This window comes from Pteropus alecto, unplaced genomic scaffold, assembly GCF_000325575.1.
Source record: "Pteropus alecto unplaced genomic scaffold, ASM32557v1 scaffold81, whole genome shotgun sequence".
NCBI lineage: Eukaryota > Metazoa > Chordata > Mammalia > Chiroptera > Pteropodidae > Pteropus > Pteropus alecto.
In genome coordinates, this window is record NW_006433378.1 from 1,116,079 (window position 1) to 1,124,168 (window position 8,090).

The 8,090-nt window shown below is 30.3% G+C and overlaps 1 pseudogene; it reads left to right on the top strand.

The window, feature by feature from the left end:
• The first annotated feature begins 7,737 nt into the window (after nt 1-7,737).
• On the top strand, nt 7,738-7,846 carry LOC112476895 (annotated as a pseudogene).
• The last annotated feature ends 244 nt before the right edge of the window (nt 7,847-8,090 follow it).

Below are 8,090 nucleotides of genomic sequence, written 5' to 3' on the forward strand. Positions count from 1 at the left end.
TTCCCTGTCTTGACCCTGTGAATAATGCTGCAATAAACATCGAGGTGCATATGTCTTTATGGATAAATGCTTTTAAATATTTGGGTAGTTACCCAGAAGAGGGATTGCTGGGTCATATGGTAATTCTATTCTTAATTTTTTGATAAACCCTCACTTAAGTTTTGATGCCTCTTTTGCTTCATTAGCCAGATCACCACTACCATATTGTGGTTTTAGCACTTCACTATCAACTATGTTTACAAAATGGTATTCACAAATGTGGGTTCATATTTCTGAATAAAACTAGTTAAAATATTTGACCTTTATTTTGGGGGGAACGTTTCCATCATTAACATTTGGTCTAATGATACTACTATATTCAGCAAAGATGTGTTTTTTTCTTAACCAAAAACAAAAAAAACTCAGAGAAGCTTATTTAATAATATGTAAATTACAGTTAAAAATAACAAATTCATAAATTCACTTCCCCGATTTATCTAATAATGTTAAATTATAAACTAAAAATAAAATTTAATTTAAATCTTCTGCTCTTCAAAAGACACCATAGAGGAAATGAAAAGGCAATAATACATATGTGACAAAAGACTTGTACCCAGAATATATATAACTCATTAATAAAAATACAAATGGTCAGATTTTTTTAATAGATGAAAGATACAGACAGTAACTTTACAAAAGAATATATGTGAATGACAATAAGCACCTAATAATATGCCTAACATCTTTAGAGTTCAAAGAAAGGCATATTATAACTGTAATGAGATAACGATACATAACCACTCAAAGGTTAAAATTAAAATGAACAATATCATGCGTTACAAAGAATGTGATGCAACAGGATTTTTCAGACATTGCTGGCAGAAGTATAAATGATAGTCATCTTAAAAAACAGTTTTGAAGTTTCCTATATACTTAGCACATCAACCAGAATTCCATCTCCCAGTAATTATGCCCCCCAAATAAAAACATATATCACACAGAGACCTATACATGAATGTTTATTGTAGCTTCACACATATTAACTCAAAACTATAAATATCCCAAATAGATAAATAGGTGGTGGTATATTCATACACGGAATATTACTTAGCAATATAAAGAACTACTGATACACGCGAAAATGTGAATGAATCTCAAAAATATGTTGAGTGAAAAACACTAGTCACAAATAATATATACTTCATGGTTTGATTTATAAGACATTCTGGAACAGACAAAAATAATATTTAATAAAATAAATCAAATCAATGGCTGCTTGGGGTTGGAAATGCTGGAATTGACTTCACCGGAGTACAAGGCAACTTTCCCACTGTTTTTTTGAGTGGTATTTCCACAAATGTATAAATTTGTCAAATTTTATTAAAGTATACACTCAAATGGATTTATCTTGTTCTATGTAATTTATACTTACAGAAAATCAATTTAAAATTATATTTGGTTAATCACTAAAATAATTGTAAAAATAACAACTAATAAAAGTAAATGCATATGTTTTTTCAGACTTTGATCCAGTTTTAAATTATAGTTAACAGATTACTTTATGATATGGCATGCTGTACTGTGCTCCTATTGCTTATGTCTAATATGTTTATTGTATCATGTCCAACTCAGCACACTAGTACTCTAGTGCACCAACACTCTGACTGTTCTGTACCTTGTTCAGTGAGATGCATCCATCTATCACAAGCATGGATGTCACAATGCCAGATGGCTATAAAAGTTTGCAGTGCTTCTTCTCAATGTCTGTACTTATATTCTTGCAGGCTGGTAATAGTAGTTAAAACATAGAGTACCATTAGCTAGGAAAATATAGTTGCGTCACTGTTTCATACATAATAGTTAAGCTTTTCCAAAATCACTAATAATACAGAAAGTAATTTAAATTATGCATTAATTTATGGACCAAATTCTCAACTGGCTAATTTCATATATTAATTAATTGTATCATTTGAAAACATATTTGATATTAAAATAATTCTTTTTTTAATAACCAAAATAAAAACAAAGAAAAATTTATTAAACAAAGGCATAATGATTAAAATATAATGAAGATTTTCTCTCTTAGTGAGTTTTTGTCTTTAGCTAGTATGCCCAACCAGGCATGCCTGAAATCTGTTTATTAAAGTTAAAAAGGTAACACATAATAATTAAGCTGATTGATCTTTTAAAAATCTTCAGATAATGTCTATCCCCCTACATATATGCTTTTGAAATATATTTAAATGTATTTATATTTTGCTATCTATATCTATATAACTATTGCTTTAGATTCACTACTAAGGTCATAGAAACCTAAGGGAAAATAATATAAATAAAATTAAGATTAATATGGTGTTTATGAGACTGATATCATACTAATGCCATGTAGGCTAATATTTTTAGGAGATATAGTGTGTAACAAATATGTACATAAGTTTACACACTATCACTTATGGTATAATTAAGAGGGGCAGAGGGAGGGAGGAAAGGAGGAAGAAGCAGGCTGACAGACTCACACCAATTAGACAAATTACAAACACTAAGTCCAGAAGTCCAGAGAGATTCCAATAGAATCTCTAACTGGGGACAGAGACTGCACCTTGATGACAGTAACAAATAGAATGGAGGCCTGTATTATGGCCAGAGTTTTAGAACTTTCGAATCTCACAGCTTTGGCAGGTTACATTCATCAGTTGACAGGTGTGTGCTTGTGTTGGGATAGCTAGAAAATATGGAGCCAGAGCAGTGAAATTCTCGCCCAGTCCAAGCTCTCTGGCTTTCCCAAATCTATTGCACAGATACCAATTTGTTTGCCTCTGTGCCCACTCAAGTCATGATATATTATTGCTTAATAAATGCAATATTACATAAGATTACGTAATACTGTAATGCATTGCTTAAATATAAATTTAATTCTACATTTCGTTTCAGATAGAGCATGTCTATATGCATAATTTTAAAATCATTTTCCCTCAATATGTTTATCTTAGTTTAGTTTATTTGCAAAATAATATATATCAAAAACTTTAATCTATTTCATTATACATTTCAAGCTATAATGTCTAAAAAAAGTCATATTTTAAAAGGTACCTTTTTCTGTATGATTATGCATTCCAACTTTTGGAAAACGAAGATTTCACAGTTAAAAGCAATTATATATATTTACCAGGACACTATACTGATGAAACTAAAACCTACTGCATTTCAGGTATTTTATTTAAATATTAATGCCTGAATACATTTTTCTTTCTTCCAAATACACAAAATTGAATATTGTTGTACATAATTTTTTTTGGTAGAAAAAAATGCTGACCTCTTAGGTAACTCTCTAATTTCTCCAGACTAAATTTGCTTTCAGGGTTAGCATCCATTAGATTATTCATAGGATAATCTAAGATTGTGGATAAAAAGAGAAATGGATGGAGAGAGAGAGAGAAAGGAAAGGGGGAGGAAGGAAAAAGGGACCAAGCTTCCAATGATTTCCAGATAAATTAAATCCTATTTTTAAAAATCTGAAAGATTCAAGTTAAAATACATTGTTATTAATATTTCATCTTTTTTTTACAATAGCAAGTTATAATTTTAAACCTGGAGCAATTATTCAAAAAATATAAACAAATATATTAAATTTATTATAGTCTAAACAATTATCTCAAGATTGTTATTTGGTAAATAAATACTATTCTCATTCCTTTATATTTCAACTTAAGATAAAATGGGAAAATATTATCTAGAAAATTAATCAGTTTTGATCATTCAAAAGCAAATCTATAAAAAATATTTTGTTTACTTACTTCGTAATTCAGAAGAAATACCTTATCAACTTATGTGTAATTGCATAACTGCAGTAAATCACTATTATTTATTGAACACTCTTCTAGGAACTGGGAAAGTCATTTTTTTCCAGTCACCCACAGTTGGTTGACTTGTACCAATCTTCCCAGAGCTGGCAGTTGGTCTAAAGTCAAGACTGAACAGTAACCAAGTGTGAAAAAGCATAAGCTTATAGGAGAATTAGACACATGTTTCTATAATAGCTTTGTATTTCATAAGATTTCAGTGGGCAGCAGGAGTTTATTTTCCAAAATTTCTTTTATTATATGTCAAAATTATTCATGATGTGACTATTGAATCAATTTCAAGGCCCCCCACAAAACCGAAATATTCTATAACGTTTTGATATCTTGTTTAAGTCAATTTTCTGTGTCTGAAAGACAGAAAGATTTTAAAATGTAAACTTAATGTTTATTAGTCTACTTGCATTTGCTGGTAGATGAATTTGCTGACTTCCTTTATCAGAAGTCAAATTTTAAATGCAATAGAAAATATAATATGCATACCTAATTTGGACATTCTAAAATTTAAAGTTATCTGCTGAAATTTGACTTTTAATGTCAAAATATTTCTTTTTAATTATATATTTAAACTGATTATAGGTAGGATTACTCAAGCAACATTAATGGTGACCTGAATTTTTTTTTATTTTCATATCAATTCAAAGTCAGTATGTCCACTTAAAATAATGAGTTCTGAAGTATTAGCAGGACTTTAATATACTCCTTGACAAGGTATGAAAGTCACTAAGTTGTATATATGAATAATTTGTAGCATAGTATGTCTTTCCAATTATTAAGTTAATCTTTTTAACAATATTAATAATAAAGTACTTTTTCAAGAATTCACTAGCTAAAACCAATAACGTAAGTCAGCTGCACAGTATTCTTTCCTCCTTCTTGTTTTATCTTATTATGGTCACTGGATCAAGATGAAAACATCAGAACTCAGTTAATCTAATTACAGTCTTTCCGCACAGGTGAAGAAAATGGAGAAAACAGTGTTTAGCCAGAAAATGAAGAATTGAAGCCTGACATGATAACAATATGTATAGGAATGGGTTGTTGGTCTGAGTGGCACCTGGGTCTGAGCAATGAAGCATGGAATGAAAATGCAAGTCAGTGCTATCAGCATTAAGAGTCAGTTGAAAGGATAGTAGTGCAAATCAACAGGCAAAATGTTTCTCGGTAGGGCTTCCAGATTAGATATATGCAGGATGTCAGAAGTACACATAGACAATTATATAAGTAAAGTTAGAATGAAATCCATTTTTAAGTCTTTAACTAGCAAATGGAAAATAAGAGAAGAAATTACAAATAGGAAAACCTAAAATAATGCAATAGGGAGATTTGCAGGCAAATATATACCCAAAACAGCTTATGATAATTATTAAATAATTAAATTTTCAAGGAATCTGTGTAATGGAATGGTGGAAGAAATGATATAATATATAATATGAATCCTGATCAAAGAGCTAGTAAAAATAAAAATAAATAAATACATTTACTATTAATTTATTTAGTTATATATACCAAATAGTTACAAATACACTTTTCAATCTACCACTATCATCCAGAAGTGTAAAAATTGTATGCATGTATTTTTTGCTAAAAAATAATAGACTGCTTTGTTTATTTCTTAGTAAATTTTTCTTTTTTATTTAATTTTACAAGTAAGCTTATATCTTTGTTACTGGACAAATGATCACTTGAACTTTCTAAACAGACTGCTACACTCTGTAGATCAATGGCCAAAAATACTAATATGGGTCTTTGTTATTGTGATTAATAGTCTGAAATTAAGGTTCAGTATTATTTGCTGCTTTAATGGCCTAACCTTAAGTTCTCCTCCCCACACTGTTTCTGTAGAAAACAACCTTTCTTATCAAATGGACCAAAGGCAGTTCTTACTTATCTCTGAGTAGCAGGTTTCAATATCCTGCCAGCTCATAGATCATTCAAACAAGCCAATCATGTACTCCATGGTTATTTATTCACTCTAGTTTTGCATACGGACACCTTGTAGCCCCTTGTAGCATGCAGTGTCTTCTCAGGCTATAATTTTATGACTAATAAACAGTTGTTGATCTCATCTGTCCAGAGTTGGCTGTCATATTTTAGTCATCCTCATTATTCTATGGTAGGAATCCCTCCCATACCAATGGGATGAAGAGGAAGTAATTAAAACAGTGATTAATAGTGGCTCAAACAATAAATATTGGAAAATTTAATTATTTCATATAGCAAGAAGACAGAAGTAGTCTTTTCATAGCTGTTTCACCATCTGAACACAGTGATTACGGACCTAAGCTCTTTCAAGTATCTCCAGCATTAAATCAACTATCTATGGACCTGCTAAAAGCTTCATTTTACTTTTTTTTTTTTTCATCTTTGCTGCCTTTAATATGAGAAATTTATATCCAGACTTGTTGTTTTATCATTGTGGCTACTGGCATCATCATGTTCTCACATCACTACACTCTGTTGTAAACTGCACATGAGCCAGATAAGGAAGGAATGCTGTTCTTTTTGCACCTTTAACTCAGAAAGAACATTTGTCTTAAAATCTATCACAGTTTCCATTCTAAGCAGTGAGGACAAATGGCATTTTAGGACTGTTAAGTAAGCAACAAATAGGATCTACCATAATTTGATTGCCTCAAATTTCACACTGTTGTCTGAATTGTATAAATTTGGCTAATAATACAAAAGATGTATCAACTTTACCTTTTTTAAGAGAATTTACATTGAAGAAATTTCAGAAGTTAATTTCTGTTTCCAACATTAACTTTTGATGAATTTATATAGCATCATTTTCTGAAAGCAGAAAGATTATTTCAATTTTTGTTTTTATGGTTTTAAAAATAGAAAGGGGAGAAGAAACATTCATTAGTTATGTTTAACATCATTATATTTTATTCTAGTCTGTATAGAATTTAAATTTTCTTATAATCCATACTTCTTCATTAATAAAAGATAATTTTTGTTTAATGTTAAATACTTCATATTTTTGCTTAATGTCTTATCTTTTAATTATAAGGCTACATACTAGATTGGTGAACAAGAGCAATATCTTTGGTTCCTCATGATTTTTTAGTTCCTGTAGTCAGTCTTTCCAAAAGTCTCACTAGGATTTACAACCCTGGGTCTCAAGTCATATCATTGCAATGAATCCTCGTTTTGACTTTAATCTAGTTTGCTTTAGCTTCTTTCTTGGAATTGAAGGAGACTCACAAGAGAAAACAGAAAAGAACAGTACAAACCGAATTCAGATTTACAAAAGTCAAAAGATGAATGAGTTTTATATTTTTGGAAATACCAATTTTTATTTACACTTACAAATATGCGTAGTTTATTTATTTGTTTGTTTGTTTTTTTACTACAGATTGCACTGGATATATTCTGCTCAATGTGTTTACTTTATATTTCCCAATTGGCATGGGAAAACATCTATGTAGATCCAGATCAGTCATATGTAATCTGGTCATTATAGAATCTGAATATAAAATCTGAAATTAATTACAAAAAGCAATTTTCACAATAATTGGAGAAATGCTCATGCATATTTATTACTTTGAGTTCTTCGAAGATTATTCTTTTCACATTTCTCTACTTCTTAGAAACTATGAAATTTGCAGGATAAAATGAAAAACAGTGAATATGCCAAATATGTAATGGTGATATAAACACTCCTTTTTATATTCCTTAATACTTCATTTTCAATCTTTTTCCAGAGAAGCAATCAACTGACATATATAATATTCCAATACATTTTATGCACTGAAAAGTTGGCATATTTGGCACTCAACTGTGTCAGATTTTCACAACCTTCCAGATTTTTAAACATATCATTGACAATGGATTTTCAGGAAGCAGTCCACTGCCATAAATTGTGTTCTTTTAATAATATAATATTAGTTGGCTGGTCTACGGTCATGCTACCCTGAACAAGCCCGATCTCGGAAGCTAAGCAGGGTCGAGCCTGATTAGTACTTGGATGGGAGACCATCTAGGAAGACCAGGCGCTGTAGGCATAAAAAATAAAAAAATAAGGGATTGTAAACTGACAAGGTCCTTGCAATCTGTGATGTCAACCAAGGATTGCCTTGCCTAAAAAAAAAAAAAAAAGAAAAAAAAGATTGAATGTTTATTACAAGTATTTTCTAGAAGTAATAGATATAGTAAGATCCTAGATCTTTACAACACTTTTAATATATTGTTGCTAAAAATCTAGTAAGGGGTGTGTGTGTGTGTGTGTGTGTGTGTGCACAAGAAAAA